The sequence below is a fragment of the Manduca sexta genome, chromosome 13 (genome assembly GCF_014839805.1).
Source record: "Manduca sexta isolate Smith_Timp_Sample1 chromosome 13, JHU_Msex_v1.0, whole genome shotgun sequence".
Classification (NCBI taxonomy): Eukaryota; Metazoa; Arthropoda; class Insecta; order Lepidoptera; family Sphingidae; genus Manduca; species Manduca sexta.
In genome coordinates, this window is record NC_051127.1 from 11,479,918 (window position 1) to 11,501,287 (window position 21,370).

Sequence of the window (21,370 nt, forward strand, 5' to 3'; positions counted from 1 at the left end):
GTAAGTTAAGCAAACGGTGCGGAGTGGCGTGGTTGAGTATTCGCAACGCGGGCGAAGCAAGCGCGAAGGCAGTCGTATCTGGTCGGCGCTTGGCAGGGCCACCACTCGCAGTTTATCATACACAATGAGAATCACGATTACAACCAGCGACTGTCACCGCAATAGTCATCAACTTTTCAAAATGCGCTTAACCATTAGCATCAACGTAAGATATCAGAATAGATATAAGAGAATCGGAACAAGTATACACAAAAGTCGATTAAAAACATTTAGTTTTTTTGTATTTCAACCACATTCGTTTTGTGAGTTATTTGGGTAACGTAACAGTGCAATCCTGGACAACCAAATGAATTAAAGTTACACATAAATATAGCTGCCAAAGTCGGCACATCGCAAGTATAATACTTATAATTTTGTCCATTTCTTTGGAAGTAATGGCATGAACCTATGTTACCGATTATATGCTGATGTACATAAAATCAGCAGGCCATGCTGGCGAATCTACATGATATATAGTTATTTGAGTCACTGTGATAGCCATATTTGAAAATGATTACTATGTAATGATACATAAAAATCAATTACAATTCGATATATTACTCTAAAAGTTGCTCTTATACTTATATAAGTAAGTGAATTTCAATCGCGATATGGAAAACATAAATATGTTTTCGCTAAAGAATACTTCAAACAGTAATGAATTGCGAACTTTATCGTTAAGTTCATCGTGACATTTACTATCCTTTCGCGCAATTGGGCTTAATTTTATTTCAAAATATGGTTTAGAGGATAACATCCCTCTACTACTGTATTATACACGCAAGAAAGTAGAATCTAACAACACAGCACGGTAGTTACTAAAATCTATCCGTCGGTTAATACTTAAGATTGCGTAAATATAATAATATACGTAATTAAAAAATTATTAACCTATATGCAAAAATACGTGAATACCTTATCTTCTTACTTCATTCACAGGATAAAAATACTAAGGAAAATTGTGTGTGACTTTTGGTCACTTAATTAGCTAGTTTTGACGTAGAGATATGTTAAGATATGTGAATAGTGGTATGTTGGCAGCCCTAGCACGCACGCACATTTCCGTGAGCGGCGAGTGGCGAGCGGGCTGGCGGGCGAGGCCGCGCGCGTTGGTGTGCGCGCCGGGCCGCGTGCGCACGCGCAGCGCCGCTGTGTGCGCCACAACCAGTCCCACATCCTGTTTGGTGGGCCGTCGCTCGTCGCGCAGCCATGCCGCCGTGCTTCTGTCGAGCTTTTTATTTCACGCCTCTGGCTACTGCGCTCCATTGATTTTAAACTGTTCTTATATCAATATTTGCTAGTGCCCTCGTGCGTTTATTTTGCAGATTTATATCTAAGCATTTTTACTTAACATTATGTACAACGAAGAAAGATAATACGGAAAATTTCTCTATACATTTCGTTAATATCGTGAACAATTACCTCACTAGACGATCTGTTTTATACACATACAGACGTGAAATTATCTCCTCAAATCATAAGGTCTAATATACTCATACGGTTCTTAGTAACCAATTTTAAGAAGCTGATTGACTGGAAATATATTTTATACAGCGACAGTATAATTATATATTATGCCTGGAATTCTTATAAAAATGGGAATATCTGACTTAAATGTTTAATAACGACTCCGTATAAAAGCAATTTGCCATAATCAAGATTCTATTAAAGAAACGATGTATTTAGTAAGATATTTTAAATACTATCCATTTTCAACAAAGTCCCTACGGCATACGGAATTTGAAACAAACGATCATAAAATATATTGTATATTTTTCAATGATGACAAAATTAATTATAAATAGCGTATATGTGATGCAAATTGAAAATAATTCGCGCCTCGCTATACACGCGCCTGACAGTAAAATGTATTATAATACACACCGGAATACTTTATATGGATATGGCGCCAATTAAAAATAACAAAGAAATTTGAAACTCTCAAGTTTACATAACAGGTTTCATAATACAGTTAGCGACAAAAAAATCAAATAGAAGTAAAATGCATACGAGTATGGGACCTTATTGTGAGCTGTTCTGTGAATGGCCCTCATAAAAAGCTCATAATCTATGCCCATACAGTTATGCAAGTGTCAATAGAGCGTCAAAGGATTCCGTGAAGGTGGTGAGAAAAAAAATAAAGAACCGTTGAAAAGCAAACAAAAGGAATCCCTAAGGAATGCGATCCCGCATAAAAAGAGAGGGAATTCCCGAAACGTATTGTTTACAATGAGCGCAGAGTGCGGCCGCGTGCGAGAGTTTGCGTTATGCGTTTATTATGATGAGTGGCGTCGGCGCGGTGGCGCGGCGGGCTGCGGCCTGCCAGCTACCACTCGATGCAACGAAAGGGAAAATTCGCAGTTTTTGTCGGTAGAGCGCGAGATGACGCACAGTTCGCCGAACATGCCGCTTACTGAACCATTGGAATGCCGGCCGAACGCTCGCAGTCGCCGGAATGTTTCCTCACAACGCCACTGATACTCTTTTTGTACCGCGCCCTTTGGAACTCCAAAGGAAATTAAAAACACCGTTCTCAGCTGCGATTCGTTACTGTTCCTCTGTAATGAGAGACGTCGCAAGTTGTAATAGCATTTTTGTGTGGCTCTTGTGTATGTGATAGTATTGATTGTAGTTAACACAAATCTAGTAATTGGGTGTAGTGAATTTTATTATCAACTGTGGGTCTTCGTGTAAGATTTATGACTAACAAGTAATTAACCTAATCGGTGGATGTTACCCTCAAAATATTTCACGGTAAAGGTGCCAAAATAGTAATTATATTATAAATATTTGCAAATCTGAACAACATTTCTCGGTGAGACGGCAAAAGTGTAGATCAAAATACTAGTCTGTTTTTTGCGGTGTTAGTTGCAACCGTAAAAAGTGCACTTGTGTTGTTGAATATAGAAGGCGATCTCGCAACATATAGAGAGGCGCATAATCACGTGAAGACGATGGGATATATTTAACAGTGACATTGTGAGACGGCTGGGCGCGAGCGGCTGTGCGTGCACGCTACATGGCCGCATAAATCACACCAATCCACAGGGTGGAGTTTACACCGCGCGCTTTAAGATAATAAATCAGGGGCGGCGGGCGTACGCTGGCAAATAATGACGTCACCGGCACGTATCTCGGAGAATCCCCGGAAGAGAGCGAATAAAATAAAAATGTCACGTAGCGATCAGCTGTTGGGCGGCGTGGCGGTGCGGCGGTGCGGCGCGAGCGTGACGGCCGCGCCGGGCCGGCCGGGCCCGCGCCGCAGCGATACGCATAACGACGCCGCAATAAAACTTATTTTTATGTTTTTCGCTCACAATGACCGCGCGAAGGTCGAGCTATCTAAATGGGTCAATACACTCTGCGTAGTACGAGCGGCGAACACGTGCTCCCGCGTTTGTAAATAGCGAGATATCGGCCGATTGTTGCAGTGATTAATGGGGGCGCGTAATGACTCGGCGCCGGGCGCTGCCGCCGCCGCTCGCGCCGCCCGCGCCGCTCGCTAATGTGCCCATTCATCGCTTCGACACTATTATTATTTGTCCGACGGAGATGGGTTTTGTTCGCATTCCGACAATCGATGCGACATTAGGGCGACGGCCAATGTCAAGGTTGCACTTGCTATGCGAACGCCCGCTCGTCTCCGCTCAATGCTAATTGAATGCCACTACCGATCCCGTTACAAGGGCTATTAAGCGAGATCGTTGTTAGATACCCTTACCAGTACTCCACTACTTCGTTATGTTGCGCGCATTGTTCGTTCGTTTATATTTTAGTACTATTGAATTATGCAAGATGATACTCCAGAGTCCGTACTGTTATGTATGACTTACGAACTATACAGATATTAGTTATAAAATTTGCCATAGATTAAACGGGTAGCGCAATATTGAAACTTACACAACTGAAACGTGTATGCACCTCGAGTTTGTAGTTGTATAATTCGTTGCTTCCCAATCGGGTTAACTTTCTTCGCCTTACACAAGTGACTGGATATTTCATGAACGCATGAGCAACATAATATAGTCGAAGACAAGTGGATAGGTGTAATGATTGAAATGGCGAATATTGACATAATTGTCGGTAAGCTCAATTCGAATCCGTGCGAGTTTCATCGACAGGTGGCGATAAGGGCGAGGTCACGGTTATCAATGGAGGCATCTCCATACGCGCACGTGGCGGCCGGCCACGACATCTCGCGCCCATTCACTATGAAGACGGCCCCCTCGCGCACCCCTCCCCCGCCTGCCCCTCCGGCACCCCCGCGTGCGTCCCGCACCATGCCCCGCACACCCTCCGCGGTGCATCCATGCAACAAGTTAGGGCACAGGTTCCGTCTTGGAAGGAGTTTCGGAAGACAAGTTAGTGTGTGCTATAAACGTGCTCCTAACTTCACACGACACGCCACATAGTCTTTGCACCGAAGGACATAGTGGAACAAACTTCAGTGCTGTGTGCACTGTCGTCGTGTTTTTTCTTCAACTTAAGAACTTTGAACGAGCGTATTGGCTTAAATGACACTGTCGTATTTCGAATATCAGTTAAAAGATTCAGATGAAAACAGACGATAACAAAACTCGTGAACAAAACGTGAAATCATATATTAGCAGTACATAAACCACAGGCAAAAATTCGTATGAATCGCTTATCGATCATCAAACGTAATGGCCACTACATATGTAACGCAATACAAATAAAGTTCTCGTAAAACATAGCGGTTCAAACACATTTTCCAGCTTCGTGATGCCCAATTAAATATGGATGTGATTGAAAAACGCGTGTCCGGTAACGAGCGTGTACATAATTGGTGGGTGGGTGGCTGGCAGGCCCGGAGTGACCCAGTTGCCGTTGCCTGGCGACCCGGGGCCGCGGCGGGACCCCTGCCGGCGCGCCACCCCACGCCTCCGCACTAAATAACCTGCCCGAAACCGACACCTTAGCAAAGGTCGTTCAACCGTCACATACTCGCTCTCTACGTTTTTCATATAGATGCATTATCCCTAAAGTACAAACACGTACTACACTTGCATTACCCGCCGACGCCAAAACCTGGTAATTGTGTTGCTAATTAAAGCGGGTGTGTTGAGTGCTGATTACCGGCTTCCACAGGACATTTTACCGGGCTATCTTTTAGAATAAATTAACTAATTACTGGAATGCAATTTTACTCTAAGGAAAAGAACATTATTGCTTAATTTAACAATTAATTTTCAATAACAATATATAGGATTCTTTATGAAGAGGCAGCACAAAATATATCGAAGACAAGAATACACTGGGTATATTAGTGTAGACCGAGGTCACACGCGACGATATTGACGCATTCATTAATATATGTGGTATTATTTAGTTAAATTCGTAAGTTCGCCTAGTTTTTTGTCGAACTAAATAGAAAAACCTGCGAGCGAATAAACTTAATTGTTATAAGCCGCGTTTGCCGACTGCCACCTCCCAAACTCGACTGCGGGGGTGAGGGTGGCGCCGAGCACAGTTGTATTTCTCCGAACTTGTGCTAAATTTCACTTTCTCCGAAGACGTTATGCGTAGTCTTAGCCACCCACTGCGCCCCCGCCTCTTGGAAACTTCGCAAAATAGTTTCGACTCTGCCTACTTTACAACTTTAGTTTATTACATCGGCTCCGAGCGATGCATGTCCCGCGTCACCTGCATTCCCGAGCTCAAAAGGCCACATTGTTTTTTATTAAACAACGTCGGCATCTAATATGTATCTCTGCGAGAGCGCTTTTCACCCTATGCGAGATGTCGTTATCTTAGCGAACCCCAACCGAGTAAAACATAAAAAACGTACGTCAAAAAAGTCCTTCCACTCACAAAAACTCAGCCGCCTTCTCGCCCTGTGAAGGTACAAAACGTGGTAAGCGGGCGGGGAGGCCGCCGGGCTTGTGACCTTATCCCCCCGTCTTAGAGTCGAGAGCGGCTCGCGTGGGCGGCGCGCACACCAGTAACGCGACTGAAAGCGGAGTACACGAGCGTGGAAGCTTTAGCAAAATGAAAGCCGACTCGCTCTTAATTCACCAGCACATGGACGCGGCGTACACGGACGTCGATAGAACCACCTCCGACGCCCACCACCCGCCACCGCCTGCTACCACCCAATACCACCCGCTACCGCCCGCCACCTCCGCCGCATTACCCGTGCCGCCTGCCTCCATGTGTCGGGTATAAATAAGGGGGAGCGAACTCGGGTTAACGAGAGAGTGAGCGCCCTCCCTAGCGGCAATACTAGAAACGAGAATTAAGGGGGCTGTGGTGAAGGACGAATTAAGGAGATGAGAAAGCACACGCTCTAGCCGCACCACCTCTCGCAGCCGCCAGCCGGCAGCCAGCCAGGGAATAAAGGAACCCGACAGTACTCCACTGCGAGCTGCGGCTGCCTATATTTTGTGTTCGCGTATAGTCTCTAATTCTAGAAAAAAACGATGGTTCAACAGCGTGCAATGTACAGTTCTACATACTACATGCCAACATTATAAATGTTTGTGTCGGCCTAACACGAGTTTAAAAACTTGCCTACGTTGATGTATTGCCTACGAGCATAATGACGTCACCGATGCGCTTTCAAGGCACGTGAGGTTCTCCGTAAAATAAAATTTAATCTTTATCCCCCTTGCGTTAGAGTTTATTTTCGGCAAAGTTGGCAACGCTTCTTTGTCTTTCTCTCTTGAACCGAACAAAAACATCCTTTATGTACAGGGTATAAGGTTGAGTTTTGGGGTATGGCGTGTAATGATCTTGGAAAAAGGGTGGGTATAAATTTTCCATGGGGGCAGACGGGGCGACGTCGCGCGAGGGCGCCGCTGAGTCACGGTGGCGACGGCGACGACGCCGGCGGGCCGCGGGGGTGCGCGGCGAGGGGCGCGTTTCACATATTGTAAGTATCTACCACTCACATGTCACAAAGTTTTCTCCGCATCAGGAAACTTTGTTAACGTCAACCGAGCACGTGGCCTTGCCGATATTATACATAATTGGCGAACGCGTTTCCCGCCCAACGTTTGTGGAAACATGAGCGATAAAAGTTTATGTTTTTTTTTCATTCACGTGATAAGACATATGCTGCTCTTTCAGTGCTAGATAATAAAAACTTCATAAACTTTATTAAATTGGTTAAGAAATACGTTTCATACTCAACATTTTTCATCATTTGGAGTAACTTGCAATGCTGGGATAATTTTCATACAAAATCGTAAACTTAAAATATAAATTTAATCATTAAAACAGGCCATACGAAAGCCATGGAAATAAAAAAAATATAAAATGTCCCTAAATAACAACTCTAATAAACAAATCAAAGTTTTTGAAATTTGTAGAGCAAAAATCAATCAATAAATTAATTCGTATTATCAAAACTTTTGTAACGCTGGAATCGTCGAAATACATAATTGCCGGCGATATCTTGCGAGCGTGCAATCGCATTACATTGCTCCGTCACCTTGGGCCGTGATAACGTCGCTGTTCGTGATAAGAGCCGATACGGCTCGCCGCAAGCCGCCTGCGCCGCGTAAGCTAATGTATTTCACTCCTATAGATACAATAATTCTAACAATTCAGTCATGAAAGATGAAATCGATCGGGAATTAAGTCTTCTGTATACGACTTCCTAGATGATAATTATGAAATGTTTAGTTTTGTATGTAAATAACAGTGATAAGAAAAGTTATTACCTCGATAATGATAATTTACTTTTTGTTTTGCGCCCTATACTTGACATTTTATGTTGATATGAAGCTTTAATGAAATACTTCATTTAATTTAGGAAGAAATAACTAGAATTATGAAACCATACTATTACTTTTTTTAATATAATTTTTTAAAGACTACTGAAAAATGGAAAGGCAATTACTAAATTCGAATGCACGTGCTAGAGGCATAACGATATCTTTATTATAATTCTAGCTTTTGCTCGCGGCTTCGCCCGCGTGAAGGAGTTTTGCGGAATCATTATATTTTGCAACTTACTTGATATATATCGTTATATTATGACCAAATTACACAAAATCATTATAAATTGTAGCCTATGTGTTATTCTGATGTATAACCAATATGACTGTAAAGTTTTATCCAAATCCGTTCAGTAATTTTTTCGTGAAAGAGGAACAAACATACGTCCATCCTCATAAACTTTCGCATTTATAATATTAGTAGGATTGAATACACGTGTGAGAAACAATCATGTTCTAGATTTAACACTAATCCTAATTGTTCATCAGGTAACAAAAGTACGTGACAGCAATTTCTAATAATACAACTCTACGTTACTAAATGTGAGATTTTCCACAAATTGAAATTGTAATGCATTTAACATTACTATTTACAATTTACAGAATCTTAGACGTTTATATAGAATCATGAAAGAATATGTCGTATGACTTCTACGTAGAATATACGTAACACAGCCTACGTGTTTTCTGTTCATCAACAACTAGTATTAAGAATCATAATTGCGAGAATTAAGGTTATTGCCGTTATACAAGATTACGACAAAGGGTTCTAACACAAAAGAATAAGTGTATCGTGGGAGGCGAGCCGTGGACGTCTAGCTGCGCTCGAGCGCGCGCCCACAATGTCGGCCTCCTAGACCCAACGTTGCCAATTACATTATGTACAACGGCTTGCAAGGGGCATGCGGGCGGGCGCGGGAGGGCCGCTGGAGGGGTGAACCTTGTATAAAGCCTTCCCCCCCCCACGACGTGGAAACTCACAGGCTATAAAGCGCGGGAATGAATTTTCGCGCGCAAACTTTATCGCAAGCCCTGACTGAGGACGCGAAGCTTTTTCCGAGCTTAACAAGTTAGAACAACGTAAACTTTGATATCATATTTTTGTTTGCAGTATCTCATTCTGACTAGCGCGCTAATTAGTGATATTAGTTGCAAAATTAACGAAGATTTTATTTGAAAACTAGTATTTTTGTATAAGTATTTATTATAACTATTAAGCAGAGGAAAAATACTATTTCAGAACAAAAAATAAAAAGATTTCTTCGTTATTTTTTGGTTGACTGGAACTACAGCTAGGGTTTTGAAACGAATTTTCTAATACCATGCTATATGTGAGCGAGTGCTCTACTTTGCTTTTATCTTAGGAACAGACTTTAACGCTCAAAGACATGAAGCAAAAACTAGTTTAATAATATAGAAACATAAAAATATTAAAACTAAAAAGTATCACCCACTCATACTACGCATAAAATACTGTCGCCATATAGCAGTCGGTAGAATAAATCTAAAAGACAAAAGTCAGTGGGGAAGGGTCCCCAGTTGAAGGGCCCGCGCCGAAGGGAGCGCACAAAGAATGACCCTCGAATTTAGTAATGGGCCTGGGCTCCGCTGGCTCCCTGCCTGCTTGCAGATTAGGGTCTTTTCTACTTTCATCAAGACAATGGGGTACCTTTGAATTTAACCGTTACATCCATCTAGCTTTAAAGAATTTCTATGTTAGTTTCTTTGTGAAAAATTGTCTTCATGAATAGTTGTCTATTTGAATAGTTTGAAGCAAAATGAATAATAGTCGAGTGCGGTATAAAAGCACGGCGTAGACGAGGTTAGACTCACCAGCAAAGCGCAGCAGTGGCGGAGTACTGCGAGGGTCGAGCCACCGCCGCTGCTGCTTTGCATAAGTAATGACCCGCCGCTGACGCCCCCTCCCCGAGCCCCTCGCCGCGCCCCTAGCTTGCGCCTGTAGGCCTATCGATTGCGGCGGCGCGGGGCGGGTCGCATCGCCGTAATTGTCACACCGAGCGAACTGAATTTCACTCCACCCTCTCTTTGTCGACCTTACTGCCTTCACATAAAACCTACTATGGGCCGGCGACTAAATCTGATTGAATACCAAATGCGTTTTGGTCGGTTCTAAGTTTGGAGGCGGCTCGTAATAGAGCCTTCGAAGACTATGACAGAGCTTAATTAGACAGGCGCGCGCGATGCCATCCAATGGATTTTACTTGTTTGATATTCACCGGGAATTAAAGCGCAAATTGTGGCTACGTAAATAAAATAGCTAAATTAGTGGAACGATGAACAGTTCAACCTTCGACTGCGTGAGTGTCGTATTGACGGCACATGTTTACACGACGAGTTAGCGGCCGCTCGTCGGCGTCGCGTCGCGACTTCCACTGACAATAGGTGGAATACTTGCAAAAGATAAAAAAATATATTTGACCGATTCGACTCGAAAATACATCTTAGCACCCCGTTAGCAGCACCATGGCGCCGCTAGTGTTTCGCGATCGAGCTCGCCACCACACACTGGACAGTAGACACGCACGTCGCGTCTACAAACAACAATTCCGTATCGTTTGGCGCAACAGAGCGTGCGACGTCGCATCGTATTAATAGCAGTCGTCTAGTCGAGCGCCATTTTTTAGCGCACCAGCAGCGACGAAAGTATAGAGAAAGTGGCGCGTTGACGTCACACACACACGCGCGTTCCATACGCTCGGGCTCACCGTCGCGCCGCCACCGCTCTGAACCAACGTGACAGCGGCGCCGCTCTCTGTGCCCGATACCTGGCCGATGTCTTGCTACACGCCGTTAGTTGCAACATCAGCCACCGTATGAGAAATACAGCGGCGAGCCCGAGCCCGCGCGATACGCCGCGGCCTCTCTCGACACGTTCTCTTACCCAACAGACGCGACTTCAGAACACCTACATATAAATGCCGCTGCTCGCTACTCGGTAGACACGGCCAAACGAACGCCAACCTCGCGTTAATTGGCTCTTATAGGGGCACATTGTTACTGAATGCGGGCCACTGGCGCTGCCGATGTGGTCAGATTACACAGCTTTTCGACTCTGAATACCGATGAAAGCAAACTTACACCCCATAAAATGAAGCACCTGTTTAGACGAGACCACGTGTATCGAACAAAGAGTCAACCGATTCACAATTATTGCCATCGTTTGTTGTGGTTCCACTTGTACTTGCAATGGATTTGTTTTGCGTGAAAATCTGGCGTTGGCAAATGACATAACATGGCACGTGCCCACGCAATCTCAATAACAGAAAGTATAATGTGTAAAAATAAATAAAGAGGTCTTGATTGCATCGCAGAAAGAGACGCACATAACAAATAAAAAGATTATAGGCGTCGTCGAAGTAGTTTGGATGACACTCGTATAGTACGACGCTTGAAAGTGTATTAAAGCAGGATCGAAAACATCGGCCATTCATAGCGAGATCTCGGCGATAGTAATACTAAGTGTATAGTGCACGCTGCAATGTATAGGCTTGGTAGAGTACGGCGCTGCGGAGATGAGTGAGGCACGAGTGGCACGAGCGCCGCCGCCCGCGGCGACCGATTAATTAAATGAAGTGCAAGATGAAAAGGAAAACGGCCGCGCCGATCAGCTGATTTGTGATTGATGCGTGAACAGTCGCACCCGCCGCCGCCGCCGCGCCGCGCCGCCCCCGCCGCACCCCTCACACGCATCTTATTTACAAACCGGTTTAGGACCGTTATCATAAAAACATCTTGTCTTGTTTATGACCGATTATGTTAAGTTTGAGGTGATACGCTGTATAAGGCTCGGAAGCACATTCCACTCACGGCAGACATTCTGTCGCGTGGTTGGAATTGTACACTTCATTTTGGACACGTAATTTATACTTAATTGACTGCGCTTAAATTCTGAATACGAACTTGTTAATAATAACAAATTGTTTTTTAAAAGATGTGCATTCGACTATGAAAAGACTAGTAGGTACACGGATAAAACTGGATGTGCATAAAAATAATCAGAAAAGAAAAAGTTTATCACTTCTTTCGTAGTAGAAAAAAACCCTATAGAGATGACGTCATAGACTCAAGCCCGCCGGGGGAACTAAAGGAGATTAGGACTGGGTGGGTGGCGTGTTTGTGTGCGGGGGCAAACCACCCCCACACCACCCTATCACTGGAACTCGATCTAAATTCGCACTCGGATAATTCGCGTACATGTTTTCTTATTAGCGCTAATTGCTTAGCTCGGTAAAATGCTTCAAGCTTAAGAATGTTAGTGATGTTTTGTGTTATACATAATAAGTAACATATGGCTTGTGTATTATGTAATAAAATAATAAATATAATAAAATTGAATGAGGTAGTGTGACCGAATAAAGCCCAGTTCCTTACAAGGCTCACCATGCATGTTTCTGTTTTTTATTGTTAGTTATTTTATTATTACTTTTTATAACATGTAGTGATATTTTACAATTTATTCAATGTTTTTTTTTCATGAAACAATTTTATGAAGATTTTAAAATTAGATGGGATTTCCAGGGTTTCTTTACTCTTTCTCACTTGTAGTTTTTATATACGAATAATTGTTTAATAATTTTCCCGTTCGCGGTTAGATATTGTTAAAAATTAATGATAAAAAATTTAACTAGAATCGAGTAGGTTCCTAAAAACACATGGTAGGGAAAGCTGAAGAGAAGGGCAGAGGATGAGTGCGGTGGTGTCTCCCAACGCCTTCCGTCGGGGAAATATGTCGACCCACACACTTGCACCGACATTACTGTAATTATCCAATTATAGGCAAAAAATCTTGACGTCATCTCATTTAAAGCTGAGGTTAACGACATTTCTGCGTGAAAAATTATAAATGGACACGTAAATCAACAAAACGTGTTATGAATAAATACATAATTTACAAATATTTTCTCAGATACAAGATATGAATTTTTACTTAGTAACCGAATTACGTTGATTCATACTTACAGATGTGTTTTATTTATGTTTTGAAGGATACTTTTGTGATTGAAGTACTAATAAACCTACATGACGCATACATTTTTGTTATGTGTACGTTCAACTAACATTTCTAAAACAACGTTGTCTGAAAATCTGAAATTGTATTTGGAACTAATAAATCAGCAGATAAAAAGAGTAGAAAACGTGCCGCTCCACTCCAACCCCCCTTTGTGGCTGATTACGACGCTCAGCTACGAAATAAGAATGAATTTTTAATGAACGCCCGCCCGCGCTCGCGCTCGCGCTCGCTCCTCCTGCTCTACCCTATCTCCTGCGAACGCTACGCACTTAGAAGATTAGTCCCGGGCGCCTTACAATTACTGACAACCAAACACCCACCGGCCGGTTTATTTCAATTCTGCTATATTCACCAAAAACATATTAAAGTGCTCTGGGTTCTCTCGCGTATTACAATGTAGAGTTCCGTCAATAATAATAAATAGCAATAATATATCACTCCACATTTACTCGTAACTCTAACTAATAGTGCAAATATGCAAGCACGTCACAGACCGACATCACTGCTTCCTAAACAGACAGAATCTATGTATGAATAGCGACAGGTAGCTTTAAAAGGCAACGAGTCATAAAGTAATAAAGAGATAAGACAACGACCTCGCAAAACAACAATGTAAATAGAGTTTTATAGTGTAAACAAAAAAGTATAATAAATGTGTTACGTAGGCGCTGGGCGCTACGTCAGAGGGAATGCGGGCGGAGTGCGGACGTCACGGGCGCGACGTCACGACGGAAGTCCGCACTAGATATATTTATTGCGCCGACACCAGCGACGGCGTGCAGTGCACGCGGGACGGGTTCAATGTCGAGCCGCGACTATCTATCGGCCATCAATCACCGGCCGATACTCGATAGTCGCGCCTCGCCGCCGCCAGCCGCCGCCGTGCACCGCCTGCCAACCGGTGCCTTCTGCGCTCGTCACTAATATACCACTACTGATCAGCATCATATGCCTTTATAACCATTTTTACCCCGATTTAGTGTAAAGACATTCATTGCCAGTTGTAATGTATCTACCACAAATACAACGTAGTAACCGACGATTCGATATGCAGCACATTTTACGTTAGTGTTTCGTGGACCGTGGTTGTTTACACGTGGTAGTAGCGATCACGGTTTACGATAAAGCACCAACTTTTTGGACGCAGAACGCGAAACAAATCAATGGTCACGCTCGTTCGGGAGGCACGTTATCAATTTCATTCATAAATCGGTTGATGTTAGAAATTCGATATCGGTTACACGTCAATATGGATTATGCGCGAGTGGCGTTGTGCGGGCAGCGGGCACGGGCGCGGGCGCGGCGGGTGCAGCGGCCCGCGGCCGGGAGCAAGGCCGGCGGTGTTTACAAACTTCCGTCACGACTCACGAACACTTGTCACTCGGACGGGCGTTCCTCTGGCGACACACACACGCTCACGTGTGTCTACGCAAATAATAGCGAGCCCTCACGGTTGACATTGTCCCACTTCGGGCCGACATGACTGCCCGCTCGGCGGTCGTCTAGACTTGAGATACGATCGCCGATACACTCATTGTTACCGGGCGGGTTGTTGCATTCACGAGGCTATTACCGAGATCGATTGGCGATAGCTCGCAAGGTCTCCGAATGATTTACGATCGCAATGTTCGCCAGATATTGTTCCCGGTGAACACTAGTGTTAATTTTGTAAAGCATGCACCCTTGTTTAAGTTGTGCCCTACGCGGGGTGGCTAGAGGGGTGAATGCAATGGGGTGGCCGGGCCCTCCTCGGCCCGTTGCCCCCGGCTGCACAGTAGGCGCGTAGTAACTGCAATAACGGAGCAGTGAAAGTGTCGCGGGCCGCTTCAACCGTCAATGGGTGAAGATGTACTCCCTTCACCCCTTCGTCTTGTACTCAAACTTGGAGCTAATAGTACTATCTTTCTTGTGTTGTTAGTTCCGAGCACATGTTAACTTTCCTCCGACAAAATATTACACACATTATTCATATTTGTTGTATAATAATGTCTATTAGAAGTTTTGGTTAAAATATTTCAAACACTCCATATGGGATTTCTTAGATAATTTAGGGTTTAGGTGGAATTTACAGAAGGGCTTTATAAATAACGACGACGGTGTCCGACGCGACGGGATGCCGAAAGCGCACCGCCGTCGGCCGCGTCCGGTGCGGCGGCTGCAGACGACAAGCAAAAACAAACAAACTAGCGGAACGAGCACATCGTCATTATCTCAAGTCATGAATGAAACGGAACGTAAATTGAAATGTATCGCGTGCCATAATCCGCGCGCATTAATCTCACTCAAACGCTGATCGTTGCGTAATACCGAACACAACAAACGGCTCAAGTTCATTGATCCACTTAATATCCGCGCTAAATGTGTCGTTGTTGAATGTCAAAACATTGTTACGTAATTATCCGTAGTTTATGAGAGTGCGGTGTCGGCCGTCGAGTGTCGCGGTGCGCACGCGCCTACGTTCCGTCCGCGACGGTTTCCCGCTTCCGAGTGCGATCGGTGATCACCCGCGATACGTCACGTCACCATGTTTATTTATGAGCTTATGATTATAAAGTGACGTTTGCAACATTATGATATCGTCGACCGGTTGCCGTATAATAATAACATTCATTCATTCATAAGTGATTAATGGTTACTACCTACGAAATAGATTTGTAGTAGTATTTAATAAAGCCATTATCATAATTATAAACAAGATTTTACGCTACTTGCTCGTAGTAAAATTATGTTTACAAACATTAAAGCCGGAACTAATTCTAAACTTACCTATTTTTTTTTTTACAATTTGTGCACGGCGCACGTGTGGTTTTTTAAACAATGTATCCGTTCATTGTGACTGATACACGTTCTTGTCAGATTGATTACACTAACAATTTTTAAGATTTTGTATTAAGTATACTATTTAATGTCTGGCATTCAAAAAGTGCAAACAAAAAATGACTAATACGAATCTATGCGGACCAGAAGATGTCGATTATTCATTTTCAATTTAATAGTTTATCGTATCTACAAAACTATTACCATAATCAATACGGCATAGTTTTACGATTTTTTAACAAATGACACATTGCACAATCAGTCAATAAGGTCTGCAAAACGTTTCCACGCCGCGGTACAACTTTATGAGTTATTGTAGTGTAACTTTCGCCGCGTTCCGAACTTGACCGTCAAACGAGATTGCAATAAAAACATCACTCTTCTTATACAATGACGTGAATTTACATAAATTATTGGCGGCGCCTCGGGCGCGGGCGGCGACGTCGCGTCCGCCGTGTTTACCCGAATGCACTGTTTACATAGGCATACGAAAGTGAGGGTTCAACGACACATATATTGTTTTATTGCCAAACGTAATTGGGTCGTGCGACATTCAGGCCATGGGAAATATATTTAGAGCGAATCGGGAGACTTCGACCCACAGTTTTATCTGTCATCAGGATCCGCGACTTCGGAATAATACTGATGCGTGGGCGTTTAGTATTTGGCACGTATAATTTTGTCATTAGAATCAGTAAATTGGATCTTGAATATTATCAATTTTGTATCCAGTTTGTCAATTTTTATATAAAATAAACTTGGCGAATATTTTTATTGAGAAACCTCGGAGCTATCGGCCTGTGGTCTCAGAATCGCCTTGCTTTCAATATTGATAGGTTCACAATAAAAATCATCCGCACAGACAGCCATTCAGAACATTCATGTGTTATGAGTTTTAACTTTCAGTTTGATTTATTCAAAAATCCTCTTCATTTTTGATTATACATATGTAGGTATTTAATTTTTATTTAATTTTTTTTATTTAATAAAAAGACAATAAAATAAATAAAGTATAATTTCAGAAACGAAATAAGACCAATCAAGTTTTTGACAAAATTTCTTTTAACATATATAATAAAATCGATACATACTAACATCAGTACAATTACTACAGTAAAGTGTCAACATTATTTCAAATCTGACCTTAGATCTAAGAAGTTGTGCTAACAACTGATAAGATAATCGGAATCTGATACGTAACATATTGAATAATGAGATAAACATTTGTGTGTAGTATGTGTCGTACAAGTTTACTACGAGCCAAACAAAGCGCTCAGTGACATAACAGATGTACGAAACGCATTAACCAGGGCCGACAAAAAACAACACAACCACACTCATACATAACTGTAATAATATTTGAGCGTATTGAATTCGGTGCACCTGACATTGTCGAGCACATATTTTTTTCTAAACAGGTGTTGTCATTCAGCCGCGTGTCGATGCCCTATATTATTGTAATGTCTCAAGTTCATTGAGTCACAATGGGCATATAATTGGTCGTTAGCGTATGTCAAAACACGTCGGCATCGTTCATAATGCTTTACATAATTAGGCTCGTTTGCATAAGCGATTATTATGCGTGTCTTCGCCGATGACGCCGGCCAGGCTATGGCTAATTCATTCATTTGTTTATGAGTTTACTATTACTTTTACACACGTGTTCGATTGTTTACACGCGTGATTCAATTTAACGGCGAAATGTGTAATAAAACTTTGTTATAATGTAACAAGCGTATCACGTGTTGGACTCGCGGGATTTTTACTCAGCCGACGGAGAATGATTACGGGATGATGCGCTATTATCGCATACATAATTCTGGACAAAATTGGATTTAATTAACATTGAGAACGTGTATATATTAAAAGACAGTTCTTTATCTAGTAGTGAGTTGAAAACATACGAATGAGAAAAAGTATTCAAAGACTTTTTTACATTTCAAAAGGATAATCGTGAAATATCAATAAAAACTACAGATGCTATCTTATCGGGAAGTTATTAACCAAAAACGCTAAGTCATTATCAGTACAGTCTACCAGACCTTCAAATTTTACGCGATAAAAACGCGACGTCATTGTGATACAAACTTCCACACATTCTTGTGAATGTTTCATTACAATAGTTACTAAGTAGCGGCTTAGATCATTCACTTATAAAGGTCAATAACATCATTACCGTATTGATTGAAGGTGGCTTGCTTTGTTTACTATATTATGCATAAATCGTTACATAAACTTTTTGCATAAAATTATTAGTGGTTGTAAAACATTCATGTTTTAGTAAGTGAGTGTGAATTAAATTACGATTAGCGATAACGGGCTGTTAATTGTATAATACTTGAATTAACCGTTAAAGTGTGGTGCAGATAATATAAAACAAGCCGCTTAATGTCAGCATTTTTAGCGAATTAAATTGATTCAGAGTAATGTGAAGTGAGGCGCTAAGTGTTTGCAAAAAATATATTAAAAAAACCGTTTTTGTTTTCTTCTTGATTTTCGTAACAAAAGTACATTTTATACACAAAAGTATTTCGTACAACAAAACATATTTTTCTTTCTTTCTTGCACACGGAAAAACACAAATCGACATAATAACAAAAATATGTACAACATTAGAAATAGGTACAGTTACGCATATATTAAAGCAAATTATTAATTAATTGCGACCATTTCCTTAACAATAACAAATGAATGTTTGTTCCCGATTTAAGCTTTTACTATGGAAGCGTAAAATAGTCGTGTACTTATGAACTTCATCTTGTTCCACGAGACGGACTCAAGGAAAAATTGCAAGAAAACTATCATGACATTGAACTATACTCTGTACATGTGCTTTTGTCTCGGTCAGTACAAAGAATTGCCACTAATATTACCACAGAATATGGATTTCTAACTTATAGTCTTCCAGGTGTTAAGATAACGTTAGTCACTATGCAAACTGAGAGCCATAGTCAATCACTTCTTGTACTATTTATTATTATTCGAATTTCAAAAGTATGGGATTTTCGTGAAATGTGCTATTTGTTATTATTCGAATTAAGTATGATTTTAGTGACACTACAAACAGTACAGCACACTATAAGCGTCAAACGCACTGTTAATGGCTTCGGACACACAAGACACAATCGATCAGCAACTAAGTGCCATTACGCTGTAAATAAAGATATAGTACATATATTTATAAAAGCACAAGAGCTCGATATTGTCATTATAAAACGAGACGTCCCAACACCGACGGGCATGCAGTGTAGCCTAAGCTTTAAGACGTCACGTGACGTAACTCGTCAGCAAACAAGAATAGTTCACGAATAGTTTGCAAGATGCACGTGACTGCAACAAGTCACACGAGATCTGGGGACCGCCCGCCACCCTACACCCTGTAGGCCTATAACTTTACTTTTATGTGGATAACGTAGACGCAAACGTGCTTCAAACTTGTCAGATTTTACAATGCGAAGTAAAGTAAATATTTGAGATATGCTCGATTGATAAAGTATTTATAGATGTAACTTTAATAGTTCTTAATTATTTGATACTATCGCATATTTTGATTGTGAAGCCTCTTTGGTTGAAATAGCTTACAATTTATAAGACAAAAAATAATTACAAATAAAATGACCTTGCTCGTAAACTAAGGCTTTGTTACTAAAAGCAAGCGGTCTCAAATTCTGCATAAACTAATAATACTACGCATATAAACAAACTACCGCTTTCAAGGAGAGCAAAGGTAGTCAGGAACGTAAAATTTTGAACTGAATAGCTACTAAATCAATGCTTTATAGCCAGATATACCAAAGACACAAAGAGCAAAACAGCTCTATCGAAGACTAGGCAGAAGAAAACATAGCAAATACATTCTATTTTTTCTGAGTATATGATATCTGGATATGAGGGCTACAAGAATGCGATACTTGTTAATAAAATGTTGTGGCTACTTCGCTGAAACCTGCATGCTTAGATCTCTACATTTTTTTTTAATATACGTGAAGTTTGCCAAGCCGTATTAGGCCAGCATAGTAACCAACTCTTAAAGGAGATTCATGCTCAATAGTGTGTGATAGTACGTATTAATTTAGTGTAAAACTGTTTTGATTCTTACTATATAAGTATGTTTATGCTAAACTAGGTAACAGTGCTCATACCAAATTATAATCACTGACCTGCATGAATAGAAAACAATTTTCAATGTAATACTTTTCAATATTGGTGTAATAAATTACCTATTAAATCTATTGGTTACTATTTCAAGCAGGTTTTATACAAATGTCTGTATCAACGTCCTCTATAATTATAGAAACTGAAAAAAATTCGCTTAATTGTAGTTATACATAAATATGTTGTGCCCAACATGTCACTTAAATGTCTTATATTCGCTTTAGAGGTCCTTCTAAGGAAATATTGTTAAAAAATACATATTATAAGATCAAGGAATATTACATGGAGCTTACGTCAACATTAATTTGAAAAATGTTTCGTATTGGGTTATGTTCATTTCTGGAGGTAGTCATAAATATTAATTATAATTTTGCTATTCCGTCGGCAGATTGTGGTAGTCAAATGACAGCAAGATTAACTTCAATATCCACTAGCGAGAATATTTACGTTTCATTATTAAAACATGGAACTACGAAAAAAGGAGCAGCGCCTCAAAGGTGGAGTTAACATTAGCGATTCCAGCCGAGGAGTAAACTAAATCTCGATAAGTTGGCTGAAGGAGGCGTTCGGGGCTGGTATTGGGCGGGGCGCCCTAGCCGTCGCCATGGCAACGTCCCCTCGCGCCGCGCAACCGCCAACAGGAAAACCTAACCTCGTGTGACATCAACGCTCGGTTGACGAACTTTAAACTTATTAAACAACTCCACGTATCGCTCCTACTTCTACCTTACTCTTGATACAAACTTTTGTGATATCTCAATTTTTTTAACAATCTTCATTTTAAAAGACAATTTGTAAAAAGGTACATTTATTAATGTGCATAGATACATGTGTGTTAACTTTGTTTTGGTATAAAAACAAAGCTGAATTCTAAAATTGTTAATAGCGCAACAATATAGAAAGTAAAGTGCGTTCGCGCCGAGTGCCGATGGCGAGCCAACTCTGCGATAATTAATGTGGAGTCAGTGGAGTCGAGCGAGCGGGCGCCGCGGCCCGCGCGCCAACCTCGCCGCCGCGACAAAAAACCCGCTCCGACACAAAAACACCCGTCGCCAGACAGAGACCGCGCTACGCGCCAGAGCGGGACAAAGATAACTACGTATTTCTGTGACGAGTTCTCGCTCGCCTCGAGCGTCGCGCAGTTATCGAGATTCCGAATACCGCGCTTTGATTTAAAACTCAGTCGAATGCGCCCTTCTATCTATCACATGGTGTTTGACAGGTCGCCGGAAACAAGCCGAACTGTCAGATTCGAAAAAAGGCGCGCATCTGTTTCGAAAATATTTTTATGAGAAGCATGTGGATATTAATGGAAATTTATATGTTTTGCATGTAAATGGTCACGTATGCAATATTTTTATGTTCTCAAATTCTACAACTTCAAATTTCTAAGTACAGTAAGTATACAAAGTTACCTAAACATAAAGTGTATTGGCATCTCATTTTAACAATGAAGGTCGCTTAGATAAATTTGAAGAAAATCATAAAAGCGCTGATATTCAAACTTTAAAAATTTAACACCGACACTTTAAATCAAAGTATATACATCATAGCATAGTTTGTTGGCTTTGTGTTCTAAATATTT

At 41.5% G+C, this 21,370-nt stretch overlaps 1 protein-coding gene across 1 annotated transcript in view; it reads right to left on the reverse strand.

Moving 5' to 3' along the window:
- Nucleotides 1–21,370, reverse strand: part of LOC115443400 — a 31,400-nt gene that overhangs the window by 7,991 nt on the left and 2,039 nt on the right. The window lies entirely within an intron of this gene.